The sequence below is a fragment of the Meriones unguiculatus genome, chromosome 20, assembly GCF_030254825.1.
Source record: "Meriones unguiculatus strain TT.TT164.6M chromosome 20, Bangor_MerUng_6.1, whole genome shotgun sequence".
In the NCBI taxonomy this organism is placed as follows: Eukaryota; Metazoa; Chordata; class Mammalia; order Rodentia; family Muridae; genus Meriones; species Meriones unguiculatus.
Genome location: NC_083367.1, coordinates 18,278,182 through 18,292,502, shown reverse-complemented (window position 1 = coordinate 18,292,502; position 14,321 = coordinate 18,278,182).

Sequence of the window (14,321 nt, the reverse complement as noted above, 5' to 3'; positions counted from 1 at the left end):
GGTGATCAAAGAGCAGGCCAATCAGTACATGTCAGAGACAGTCCCTGTTCCCATTACTATTGAACTCACTTGGACATTGAACTGCAGGGGTTCTAGGTTATCTACATGAATGGTACTTGGTTGGAGTATGAGTCTCAGGAAAAGCCCCTGTGCTCGCTTTTTTTGGTTCTGTTACTCTCCTGGTGGAGCTTCTGTCTTCTCCAGATCTTACTATTTCCCACTTCTTTCAGAAGATTCCATGCACTCTGACCAACAGTTGGCCATAAGTCTCAGCATCTGCTTTGATAGTGTGCAGGTCAGAGCCTTTCAGAGACCTTCTGTGGGAGGCTCCTAGCTTGTTTCCTGTTTTCTTCTTCCGATGTCCATCCTATTTGTCTTTCTGGATGGGGATTGAACATTTTAGCAAGAGTCCGCCCTCTTGATTAGTTTCTTTAGGTGTACAGATTTTAGTAGGTTTATCTTATATGTCTATATGAGTGAGTATATACCATGTGTGTCTTTCTGCTTCTGGGATAGCTCACTCAGGATGATCCTTTCCAGTTCCCACCATTTACAAGCAAATTTCATGATTTCCTTGTTTTTCATTGCTGAGTAAATACTCCATTGTGTATCACAATTTCTGTATCCATTCTTCAGTTGAGGGGCATCACGGGTGTTTCCAGCTTCTGGCTATTACAAATAATGCTGCTACAAACATGGTTGAGCAAATGTCTTTATTGTGTACTTGAGCCTCTTTTGGATATATGTCTAGGAGTGGTATAGCTGGATCTTTAGGAAGCGCTATTCCTAATTGTCTGAGAAAGCACCAGATTGATTTCCAGAGTGGTTGTACAAGTAATTCTTGTACAACCACATTCTCACCAGCAGTGGAGGAGGGTTCCCCTTTCTCCACAACCTCTCCAGCATGTGTTGTCACTTGAGTTTTTGATCTTGGCCATTCTGATGGGTGTAAGGTGAAATCTCAGGGTCATTTTGATTTGCTTTTCCCTGATGGCTAATAAGGTTGAGCATTGTTTTAAGTCTTTCTCTGCTATTCGATATTCCTTTCTTGAGAATTCTCTGTTTAGCACTGTTCCCCATTTTTCAATTGGATTACTTGATTTGTTGCTTTTCAACTTCTTTAGTTCTTTATATATACTGGATATTAGCCCACTGTCAGATATAGAGTTGGTGAAGATTCTTTCCCAATTTGTAGGAATTCATTTTATTTTGATGATGGTGTCCTTTGCTTTACAGAAGCTTTTCAGTTTCATGAGGTCCCATTTATTGATTGTTGCTCTTAGAGCCTGTGTTGTTGGTGTTCTGTTCAGGAAGTTGTCTCCTGTACCAATGAGTTCAAGTCTCTTCCCCACTTTTTCTTCTAACCGATTTAATGTATCTGGTTTTATGTTGATGTCTTTGATCGACTTGGACTTTAGTTTTATGCAGAGTGATAAGTCTGGATCTATTTGCATTTTTCTACATTTAGACATCCAGTTGAACCAGCACCATTTGTTGAAGATACTATGTTTTTTTCCATTGTATGGTTTTGGCATCTTTGTCAAAAATCAGGTGTCCATAAGAGTGTGGGTTTATTTGTGGGTCTTCCATTCGGTTCCACTGAACCACCATTCTGTGGATCCACCATAGATCCATCAGTTTCTATGTCAGTACCATGCAGTTTTTATGTCCATTTTTAACTATATTTTCACTTGGCATAGCATATAAGATAGCGATATATTTTATGATGTCAAATTTTCTTTCTATATTTTGTCTTTCTAGAAATGTTTCATGCGAGGGGCGGAGCCAAGATGGTGACTAGTACACACAGTTTTTGAGCTGTGGAAGAGCTAAAAGTCTGAGTTGGTGAGTGGAAGGACCTCTAACCCAGGAAAACAAAGGTGAGGCTTTCTAAACAACAGGGAACATCTCTGGAGGTGAAAACTTTGGTCTTGGGTCACCAGGGGACTTGTTTGGGGAGGTGAGAAATGATCCTTTGATCTCCGGGCACTCCCCTCCCCCAGACCTCCTTCCTCCTCAGCACAGCCACACAGGGGACTCATCTTTTCAGCACAGAACAAACTACCTGGGGTCTGCAGCCTCTGAGGCGGAGCTCCAAGCCCTTTAGTGGCAAATGCCAGCAGTACCCGTCTCAGAGTCCCAGATTCGCGCAGCAGCTGCACCATTCTCCCAGGGCCCAAGTCTGCTAGATGTCATACTAGCTCCGCAGGATCGAGATCACTAATGCTTCAGCAGGACCTCATAACCTGGCAGTGACAGCAGCATGGAGCTGGTGGAGCACATCAAAGAAGCAGGGCCAAACCAGAGAGCAGAGAGCCCAGATACCCAATCTCTGCCAAGTGACATGCCTGCAAGTCAGTGCACCCTTGAGAATCTGCAGATCCCCAGATCCTGGGTCCTTCTAAAACAGAAGCCAGGCATCAAACCCCCTCCCACCCACATACCCACTTTGGGAAACAGAGGGGCACTTGAGACATTGAAGTTCCTGCTCTGTGGGTATAATTGAGGAGTTAAGGCCGTTAATGCCAGAAATTGCGCTGTGATCATCACTAGCACCTGTGACATATACAGTTCAGAGCCCCTCCTACACACTCAAGGGTTAAACATTATCCATCACTCTGTCCTTCGAGACACATGTCCACACGCACTTACACACACACACACACACACACACACACACACACACACATACACACACATACACATGCCTGCATTTGCCCCGTTTGTGCCTGCGTACTTTTCTCCCACAGGTACAGGGACCTCTCTCAGCTTCCTGAAGAACTCTCCAGATGCCAGAAAGAGACAATACCAGTCTGATCTGCAGAATCCAAAAATAAACAGGGAAGGTATCAGATAAGCCAATGGCTAGGGATAGGTGAAAGAACACTTCCAACATAAATCAGGACATCATGACTTCACCAGCAAACCCCAAAATTGATGGATACTCCAATTCAGCAGAAGCACATGAAAATGACTTTAAAGCCATGCTTACCCAATTATTTGAGGCTTGTAAGGAGGAAATGAACAAATCTTTCAAAGAGTTGGCCAGTCAGTTGGAGGTAAAGAAAGAAGAAATAGACAAAATCCTTAAAGAAACACAGGTAAACATAGCCAAACAAAGAGAGGCACAAGTAGAGTTAAAATTAGTGGCATATAAAAAGGAAATGAACAAAGAAATAGAGAGCATCATAGAGAGACAGGAATCCAAATTCAAACACATGAAAGAAATGGTGCAAGGCATGAAAACAGAATTAGAATCAATAAAGAAAATACAAACTGAGAAAACCCTTGAGCTGGAGAACTTGGAGAAAAGATCAGGAACCACAAAAGTAAGCATCACCAATAGAATACAAGAGATGGAAGAGAGAATCTCTGGAGCTGAAGACACATTTGCAGAAATTGATACTTCTCTCAAAGAAAAAGTAAAATCAGAAAAGTTCGAATCACAAAATATCCAAGAAATCATGGACACCATGAAAAGACAAAATCTAAGAATAATAGGAATTGATGAAAAAGAAGACTCCAGGCTCCAAGGTCCAGAAAATATTTTCAAGAAAATCATAGAAGAAAATTTTCCCAACTTAAAGAAAGAGATGTCCATAGATATACAAGAGGCCTACAGAACACCAAATAGAGTAGACCAGAAAAGAAACACATCACGTCACATCATAGTCAAAACACTAAATCTACAGAACAAAGAAAAGATATTAAAAGCAGCAAGGGAAAAAGGCCAAGTAACATATGAAGGTAGACCTATCAGAATCACACCGGACTTCTCATCAGAAACTATGAAAGCCAGAAAGGCCTGGGCAAGTATCATGGAAACTCTAAGAGATCACAAATGTCAACCCAGACTACTATACCCTGCATAGTATATCAACATAGATATGTTGATACTATATCAACATAGATGGAGAAAACAAAATATTCCATTACAAAACTAAATTTACACAATATCTACACAGCAAACCAACCCTACAGAAGATACTAGAAGGAAAACTCCAATCCAATGAAAACAACTTCACGCAAGAAAACAGAGGATACAGATAATATCCCAGTAAAAATGAAAAGAAAACAAGCAATGAAACAAGGTAAGATCACTGACTCCATTACAAAAGGAACTAGCATGCATTGGTCACTATTTTCTATCAGTATCAATGGACTCAACTTCCAATAAAAAGACACAGGCTAACAAAATGGTTGCGGAAACAGGATCCAACATTCTGTTGCATCCAAGAAACACACCTATGCAACAAAGATAATCACTACCTCTGAGTAAAGGGCTAGAAAAATGTTTTTCAAGCAAATGGTTCCAGAAAAAAAGCTGGAATAGCCATCCTAATATCTAATAGAATAGACTTTCATCCAAAGTTAATAAAAAAAAAAAATAAGGAGGGCCACTATATTCTCATCAAAGGAAAAATCCACCAAGAGGACATCACAATCTTGAATATCTATGCCCCAAATAAAAGGGTACCTGCATTCCTAAATGAAACATTATTAAATCTTAAATCATACATTGATCCTAATACCTTAATAGTGGGAGATTTCAACACTCCACTCTCATCAAGGGACAGATCAACTAGACAGACACCAAATAGGAAAATAAAAGCACTCACAGAATCCCTAAATCAAATGGACCTAATAGACGTCTACAGATCTTTTCAGCCAAACTGAAAAGAGTATACCTTCTTTTCAGCACCACATCGAACCTTCTCCAAAATAAACCATATAGTGGGTCACAAAGCAAGCCTCAACAGATACAAAAGGATTGAAATAATCCCTTGTATTCTATCTGACCACCATGGACTAAAGCTGGACATCAACAACAACAGAAACAACAAAAAGCCAACAGGCACATGGAAACTGAAAAACACTCAATGACAGCTGGGTTAAGGAAGAAATAAAGAAAGAAATTAAAGACTTCCTAGAATTCAAAGAAAATGAAGGCACAACATACCCAAATTTATGGGAAACATTGAAAGCAGTGCTCAGAGGAAAATTTATAGCACTAAGTGCCTGCAGAAGAAATTTGTAACATCACATACAAACAACTTAATGGCCTAACTGAAAAAAACCCTAGAAAATAAAGAAATAGATACACCCAAGAGGAGCAGATGGCTGGAAATAATCAAATTCAGGGCTGAAATCAATCAATTAAAAACAAATAAAACTATTCAAAGAATCAATGAAACAAAAAGCTGGTTCTTTGAGAAAGTAAACAAGATAGACAAACCCTTATCCAAACTAACAAAAAAGCAGAGAGAATCTATCCAAATCAGCAAAATCAGAAATGAAAATGAGGACATAACTACAGACACTGAGGAAATCCAAACAATTATGAGGTCATACTACAAAAGCCTATATGCCACAAAATTTGAAAATCTAAATGAAACGGATAATTTTCTTGACATATTGGCAGATTTGGTCTACCAATTTTAGATTCCATCTACCAAACGTCAAGATCAGGTAGATAGACTGAATAGCCCTATATCTCCCAAGGAAACTGAAGTAGTAATTAACAGTCTTCCCTCCAACAAAAGCCCTGGGCCAGATGGCTTCAACACAGAATTCTACAAGACCTTCAAAGAAGTACTAAGACCAATTCTCCTCAAACTATTCCACAAAATAGAAACAGGAGGAACACTACCAAACTCATTCTATGAAGCCACAGTCACCTTGGTACCTAAACCGCATAAAGATCCAATGAAAAAAGAGAACTTCAGACCTATCTCTCTTATGAACATTGATGCAAAAATACTGAATAAAATACTTGCAAACTGAATCCAAGAACATATCAAAGATATCATCCACCATGATCAAGTAGGCTTCATCCCAGGCATGCAAAGGTGGTTCAACATACAGAAATCCATCAATGTAATCCACCACATAAACAAACTGATGGAGAAAAACCACATGATCATCTCCTTAGATGCCGAAAAAGCATTTGGCAAAGTCCAACACCCATTCATGTTTAAAGTCTTGGAGAGACCAGGGATACAAGGCACATACCTAAACATAGTAAAGGCAATATACAGCAAGCCTATAGCCAACATCAAACTGAATGGAGAGAAACTTAAATCAATCCCACTGAAATCAGGGACAAGACAAGGCTGCCCATTGTTTCCATATCTCTTCGACATAGTACTTGAAGTCCTAGCCAGAGCAATACGACAACTAAAAGAGATCAAGGGGATATAAATCAGAAAGGAAGAGGTCAAAGTGTCACTATTCACAGAAGATATGATAGTATACATGAGAGACCCCAAAAATTCAACCAGAGAACTCCTTCATCTGATCAACACCTTCAGCAAAATGGCAGGATACAAAATCAAATCAAAAAAATCAGAAGCCCTCCTGTATACCAAAGACAAAAGGGCTGAGAAAGAAGTTAGGGAAACAACACCCTTCACAATAACCACTAATAATATAAAGTACCTTGGTGTAACTCTAACCAAGCAAGTGAAAGACCTGTTTGAAAAAAACTTCAAGTCTCTGAAGAAAAAAATCGAAGAAGATATCAGAAGATGGAAAGATCTCCAGTGCTCATGGATTGGTGTGAATAACATTGTGAAAATGGCCATCCTGTCAAAAGCAATCTACAGATTCAAGGCATTTCCCATCAAAATACCAAGTCAATTCTGTACAGACCTTGAAAAGAAGATTCTCAGCTTCATATGGAGAAACAAAAAAACCCAGAATCTCCAAAACGATCCTGTACGAAAACAGATCATCTGGAGGTATCTCCATTCCTGATCTCAAGCTGTACTACAGGGCAATAGATGTAAAAACTGCATGGTCTTGGCATAGAAACAGAAAGGAGGATCAATGGAACCACATAGAAGACCCAGAAATAAACCCACACACCTATGAATACTCGATATTTGACAAAGAAGCCAAAACCATTCAATAGAAAAAAGACAGCATCTTCAACAAATGGTGCTGGACCAACTGGATGTCTTCATGCAGAAAAATGAAAATAGTTCCATATTTATCACCCTGCACAAAACTAAAGTCAGAGTGGATCAAGGACCTCAACATAAAACCAGATACTCTAAATCAGCTGGAAAAAATAGTGGGGAACAGCCTAGAACTCATTGGCACAGTAGACAACTTCCTGAACAGAACACCAACAGCACAGGCTCTAAGAGCAACAATCAATAAATGGGACCTCATGAAACTGAAAAGCTTCTGTAAAGCAAAGGACACCGTCATCAAAACAAAACGACTGCCTAAAGATTGGGAAACAATCTTCACCAACTCTTTATCTGACAGAGGGCTAAAATCCAGTGTATATAAAGAACAATAGAAGCAGAAAAGCAAAAAAACAAGTAATCCAATTAAAAAATGGGGAACAGAGCTAAGCAGAGAATTCTTGATAGAAGAACATTGAATGGCAGTGAAACACTTAAAGAAGTGCTCAACCTCATTAGCCATTAGGGAAATGAAAATCAAAACGATCCTGAGATTTCACCTTACACCCATCAGAATGGCCATGATCAAAATCTCAAGTGACAACACATGCTGGAGAGGTTGTGGAGAAAGGGGAACCCTTCTCCATTGCTGGTGGTAATGTAAACTCGTACAACCACTTTGGAGGTCAATCTGCGCTTTCTCAGACAATTAGGAGTAGTGCTACCTCAAGACCCAGCTATACCACTCCTAGGTATATACCCAAAATTTTCTCAAGTACCCAACAAAGGCATTTGTTCAAACATGTTTGTACCAGTTTTATTTGTAATAGCCAGAACCTAGAAACAACACAGATGTCCATCAATGGAGCAATGGATACAGAAATTGTGGTATTTTTACACAATGGAATACTACTCAGCAATCAAAAAGGAGGAAATCATGAAATTTGTAGGCAAATGTTGGGATCTAGAAAAGATCATTCTGAGTGAGGTATCCCAGAAGGAGAAAGACAAACATGGTATATACTCACTTATATAGACCTACAGGATATGATAAACACAATGAAATCTACACACCTAAAGAAGATAATCAAGAAAGTGGACAAGGGTGAAGATGATCAATCCTCATTTAGAAAGACAAATGGGATGTTCATTGAATGTATGACAGGAGTCTACAGCAAAAGGCATCTGAAAGACTTTACCTAGCAGTGTTTCAAAGCAGACACTAAGACTCATAACCAAACCCTCGGCAGAGTACAGGGGATCATATGAAAGAAGGGGAGTTAGTATGATATGGAAAGGATAGGAGCTCTACAAGGACCAAATATATCTGGGCACAGGGTCTTTTCTGATACTGACACTCAACCAAGGACCATCTATGGATATAACCTAGAACTTCTGCTTGGATGTGGCCCGTGGTAGCTCAGTAACCAAGTAGTTTTCCAAAGTAAGGGGAAAAAGGACTATTTCTAACAGGATCTCAAGGGCAGGGTCTTTGACCTCCCCAACCCCCGGCCCAGGGGAGGAGCAATCCGGTTAGGCCACAGAGGAGGACTTTGCAGCCAGCCCTGAAGATACCTGATAAAACAGGGTCAAATGAAAGGAGAGGAGGTCCTCCCCTATCAGCGGACTTGGAAAGGGGCAGGGAGGAGACCAGGGAGGGAGTGTGGGGTTGGGGAGGGAATGAGGGAGCAGGATACAGCTGGGACACAGAGTTAACAAAATGTAACTAATAAGAAAAATAAAAGTAAAAAAAAAATAAAAAAAGAAATGTTTTATGCACACTCAAGCCAGATTTTAGTTTGTGTACTCTTGATATTGTTGTACATTGAGACATCTCAGTGAATGTTTGTTTATATCATAAGCATCTTATGTGTTAAGCTGCTTAAGAGTATTCTGTGAACTCTGATTATACACTATGGATTTCAGAGGGGAGTCATTAGGGTATACAGCTGCTCTTCAGTAAACTTAAGCACATCTCATGTTTTCATGATTGTTAAAGTGTTTTTCTGAGCAGCTTAACTTGCATAAAATTTATTAATTTACTCAATCATTTCTTCAATAGTGTTGCTTTATTCACCTTTATTTTATGTGTGTTTGCTTCATTGCATATATCTGAGTAGTATGTACATGCAGTTCTCAAAGTCTACTATTGGGTGATGGATCCCTAGGAATTGGAGTTACAGGAGGTTGTTAGCAATTATATGGCTGCTGGGAACCAAACACAGGTAGTCAGCAAGAGGAAGTGCTCTTAACCTCTAAGCCATCTATCCAATGTCCCTTTGTCTTTATTTGACAAATAGTTTGGATTATGTTTCATCACGTATGATCAGATAACTACCAGTTTCTTATTTCAGTGCTACATTATCTTTCATGTGAGAAAAGAGTAAATTTTAAAACTAGCTCCCTTTTAGTCAAATCCAAACCTCACAAAATCATAATTTTGATTTTGTTATAACATAAGTGAAGAAATAGAATTCATCAATCAAAAGAATACATAAAATAGAGCATTGCATGTTAAATCAAAAGAGCAACATCAAATCAAGTGTAGAAAATGTGCAACAACCAGTGGAAGAGCCATGATTATAATGGTGTGGTTCATATAGTTCGAGTGAAGCTAAATTGAATTTTGAAATCTCTAGAGGTATCCTGCTACCATTAAAATAACAGCACTTGTGGTTTCTAATGTGGAGAGCAAGGTTAAACACAATATGTTCTCATAACCTGATTTGAAACTGTTGGCTAATAAAACTGTATTCAGTGATGGTTAAATGCTACAGATGGAATTTTACCGATACATGGAAGCTATTATTTCCCAAACTTTGTCAGTCATTACAGATAAACGGACATCTTAAAACTTCTTACTTGGTTACATTAGTTGATCTGTAAATAATTTGGAAAAGGCAGCCTCCCCATTAATGAAAAATGAAATTCACAACACCACTGAGATGACAAGACGTTCGCAGAGGTATTAACTGAGGAAGAACTAATCCCTAATCCATCAACGCTGCCTGGTCCTGGCCCTTCCAGACTCAGACTGACTAAATCTGTGAACTTATCTTATCTGTCCCTTCATTCTGATGAGAGTCTTCTACAACCGAAGCTACATTCTTGGTAGCCCAGGGCAGTTCAGAGTCCAATTGGGTTACATAGTAATGTGAAGAGGGACTGCCTCTGACATAATCTGATTGGCCTGCTCTTTGATCACCTCCCTCTGCGGGGGAGCAGCCTTACCAGGCCATAGTAGAGGACAATGCAGCCACTTTTGATGTGAACTGACAGACTAAGATCAGAAAGGAGAGGAGAACCTCCCCTATTAGTGGACTTGGGGAGTGGCATGCAAGCAGAGGGAGGAGGGAGGGTGGAATTGGGAGGGGAGGAGGGCGGGGCTTATGGGGGGGATGCAGAATGAATAAAGTGTAATTGATGAAAAATTTAAAAAAAGTTGTTTTTTCCAGAAGAAAAACAAATTTAAAAAAATTTAGTGAATAAAACTTTGTAAACACTAGTCAGTGGACAGTATGACAGTATTTCTCACCATGTTTATTTTGAGTATAAATTGTATTCATAGTCTGTAAGTGTATATCCTCACTCAGCCTTCAGGGAATTTCTCTACATTCTACCATCATTTTTTTTCCTGCTGGTCCTAAATATTTTCTAACAGTAAATTGCTTATATTTATTTATTTATTAGAACAGTTATTTACTGAATGCCATGCTGAAGGGCTGAAAGCCAGAATTCTCTGTTCCTCTTTGTCTCGACTCACTTAGGAAAATTACTGCTTATTGGTGATGAATTCACCTCAAAAATCTTTTGATTTACATTCTCTTTGTGATGTCTGAAAATAAGCTCATATATTTTTCATATGACACAGAGAATTGGATATGATGTCTCCAAAGTTCACAGATTTTCCTATGTCAGTTATACATTTTCAGATATTCCCAGAAATATTAGTTGAAGTAAATTTGATGGCAATAAAAAAAAAGCAATCTCACTTAATTCTGATGGAATTCAGTGCTTTAAGTAACATTGTTAGTCTCGTTTAAATGGAGGTTAAGGGAGTTAAAAAAAACATGCTATGGACAGTAGGTCATTTTTCACTCCTCCTCATAGAATTAATCAATGGCTATTTCCAGATTTTTGTCCAGCAATGCGGTTTAAGATAACAATTGTGAACATTTTGTGTTGGTAAATTTAAAAAAGAAGGTTTTAATCTCCATGTTTTTTGCAGCCTCCTGTACACTACTTTAGGAAAACAAACTTGGCTAGTGGAAGTGACATTTGTAGGTATGTAAAGACTACAAATGCATTCTGCCAGTGTAAAGCATGCCCCCTGTAGAAAGAAGATTTAGCTCTGGAAGGAGACAATTCCTGGAAACAGGTATGGTACCGTAACTCCATAGAGTGAAATTTACAAAGAATGGCAATGTACTTAATGAAATACCTGAAATAGTAAAAATGTATTAAACAGTACTGGAAAGAAGGAAGGATAGATAGATAGATAGATAAATAGATAGATAGATAGATAGACAGATAGATAATAAATAAATACATATAGATACATAGATGATAAATTCAAAGTGATAAAATTCACAATATTTGTATCACTAAGATAGTAATTTACTGCAATATCACCACATTTGAATTTCCAAATTTAAACAGAGCTTTAATTATTAAATTATAGCAACAATATTATTTTGAGCATATAAATTGAAATTTTGGCATTCTGTTAGTTTTTCTTTTCCTATTTGCTTTTGTGTTCCCAAATAAAATCCTCAGTAAAGTAGATAATGCAAGATGTTATTTGAAAATAGAATTTTTCAATTAATTTATTTATTTTTATTAATTATGGTTCGTTCACTTTGTATCCCTGCTGTACCCCCCTCTCTCCCTCCCTCTCTCATCTATTTCCATGCCCACCCCCTAGGTCCACTGATGGGGGGGTCTTCCTCCCCTTCCCTCTGACCCTAGCCTATCAGGTCTCATCAGGACTGGCTGCACTGCACTGTCTTCCTCTGTGGCCTGGTAAGGCTGCTACCCCTCAGGGGGAGGTGATCACAGAGCAGGCCACTGACTTCATGTCAGGGACAGTCCCACTTCCCATTACTAGATTTTAAGATGTATAGGGAGATGATTAGTTTAATTTCCCAATTAAACTTGAATCTCCTGGTATGTGAGCCTGCTGCATAACTGTCCAGATCAAATTCAACTATAGACATGTTTGTGAGGCGTTGTTTGGGTTGTCAATACACATGGGAAGTTGCAGGATGGATGTGGGCAGCACCATTCTCATGACTTGGACTCTAAGCTGTAAAAATACTAACAGCATAAGCAGGCAACATCCTCCTCATCCTCTATTCAATGTGGATATGATATGACTAGCTTGGATTACTGTCATGCCTGTTCTGAAATGATGGAATGTAGCCTGGGCTTGTAGGTAAAATATTTTTTTTTCCTCAAATTGCTGCTCATCAGGATATTTTACCACAGCAACAAAAGTAAAACCAACACACACCTTTTGCAGTTTCATTTGAAAATAATCTCTTTTTAAAGATTTTTTAAAATTATTATCATTTATTACAGTTGATTCAATTTTTGTCCTGGCTGTGGCACCCTGCTTTATCTCCACCCAATCCCACCCTCCTTCCCTCTTCTCTCCCTATGTCCCTCCCCTACCCCACTGATAAGGGAGGTTCTTCTTCCCTTCTATATGACCCTAGCCTATCAGGTCTCATCAGGACTGGTTGCATTATCTTCCTCTTTGGACTTGTAAGGCTTCATCCACCCTCCAGAAGAAGGTGATCAATGAGTCTGTAACCGAATTCCTGCCAGAGAAATTCCCTGCTCCCCTTACTAGGGATTCCACTTGGAGACTGAGTCTTTGTACTACATCTGAGCTGGGGTTTTAGGTCCTCTCCATACATTGTTTTTGGTTGGGGATATCATTCTATTCAGGGACCTCGGGGCTCAGATTTATGGCTGTTTGTCTCCATTTGGAGCTCCTGTCCCCTCCAGGTCTTTCTATCTTCCCCTTCTTTCTTAAGATTCCCTGCACTCTGCCCAAGGTTTGACTATGAGTCTCAGGCTCTGCTTCAATACCTCAATCAGCAGAGTCTTTCAGTCTGTGGTAGGTACTGACTAAATTGTCAGAACAACTGAACTTGAACAAATGAAATGTCAAGTATTAAATAACCACTAAAGTTTGAAATTTGACATAATTCTTATTAGGTTTTTAAGAAATTAATCTCTTTGACTGATTGAAGAAATGGCTCCAGATAGAAATCAATATTAGTTTATAATATTTTGATATGGTTTACAACATTAAAATAATTTCAAAATTCTGATCACAAAATTTAAATAAATTTATAACATAAATTAAATATTAGTTATCAAGAAACCAACAAGTAAAACCAACAAGTTCATAGGAACTATAACAATGAAACTAATTTATGTCCACAACTACTAACCAATATATTATGATTTATAAAAGGCTGACCAATATAAAGATAAGAATATACTCTTATTATGTGACACGCTAGTGCCACATATTGATGCCATGAATTAAGTAAACTGATGAAGTCTTCACAGAAACTCTCATGAAGAGTAAGTACTAATGCATATTCTCTGAATATATAGACAGGCAGAGAGGAAAGGTGACAGTAGGTACATGAATTGATATCTATATTTAGATGATAAATAGATATAAGATAAATTGTGAATAGATAGGTGATAGGTAGATGGCAGACAGACAGATACATAGATGATAGATAAGCACAAATAATAGAATTTTTTTAAATTTTTAACTTTTCTTGGGCATTGTGTTTCTACATTCATGTATTTTCTCTTCTTTTCCCTTTATTTCTTTTACCTTTTCTCCCTCAAAAGATGCTCAATACCCATTCAGAAAGAAAAAGAGGATGGACATCGGAGGAGGTAGAAAACAGGGAACAGGACAGGAGCCTGCCACAGAGGGCCTCTGAAAGGCTCTACCCTACAGGGTATCCAGGCAGATGCTGAGACTCACAGCCAAACTTTGGGCAGAGTGCAGGGAATATTATGAAAGAATGGGGAGATAGTAAGACCTGGAGAGGACAGGAGCTCCACAGGACAGCAAGAGATCCAAAAGGTCAGGGGTCTTTTCTGAAACTGATACTTCAACCAAGGACCACTCATGGAGATGGCCTGGAACCCCTGTACAGAGGTAGCTCATGACAGTTCAGTGTCCAAGTGGGTTCCATAATAATGGGGACAAGGACTATCTCTGACAGGAACTGCTCTTTGATCATCTCCCCCTGAGGAGAAGCAGCCTTACCAGGCCACAGAGGAAAATAATTCGAGCACTCCCGATGAGACCTGGCAGACTAGGATCAGAGGGAAGGGGAGGAAGACCTCCCTTATCAGTGGACTGGG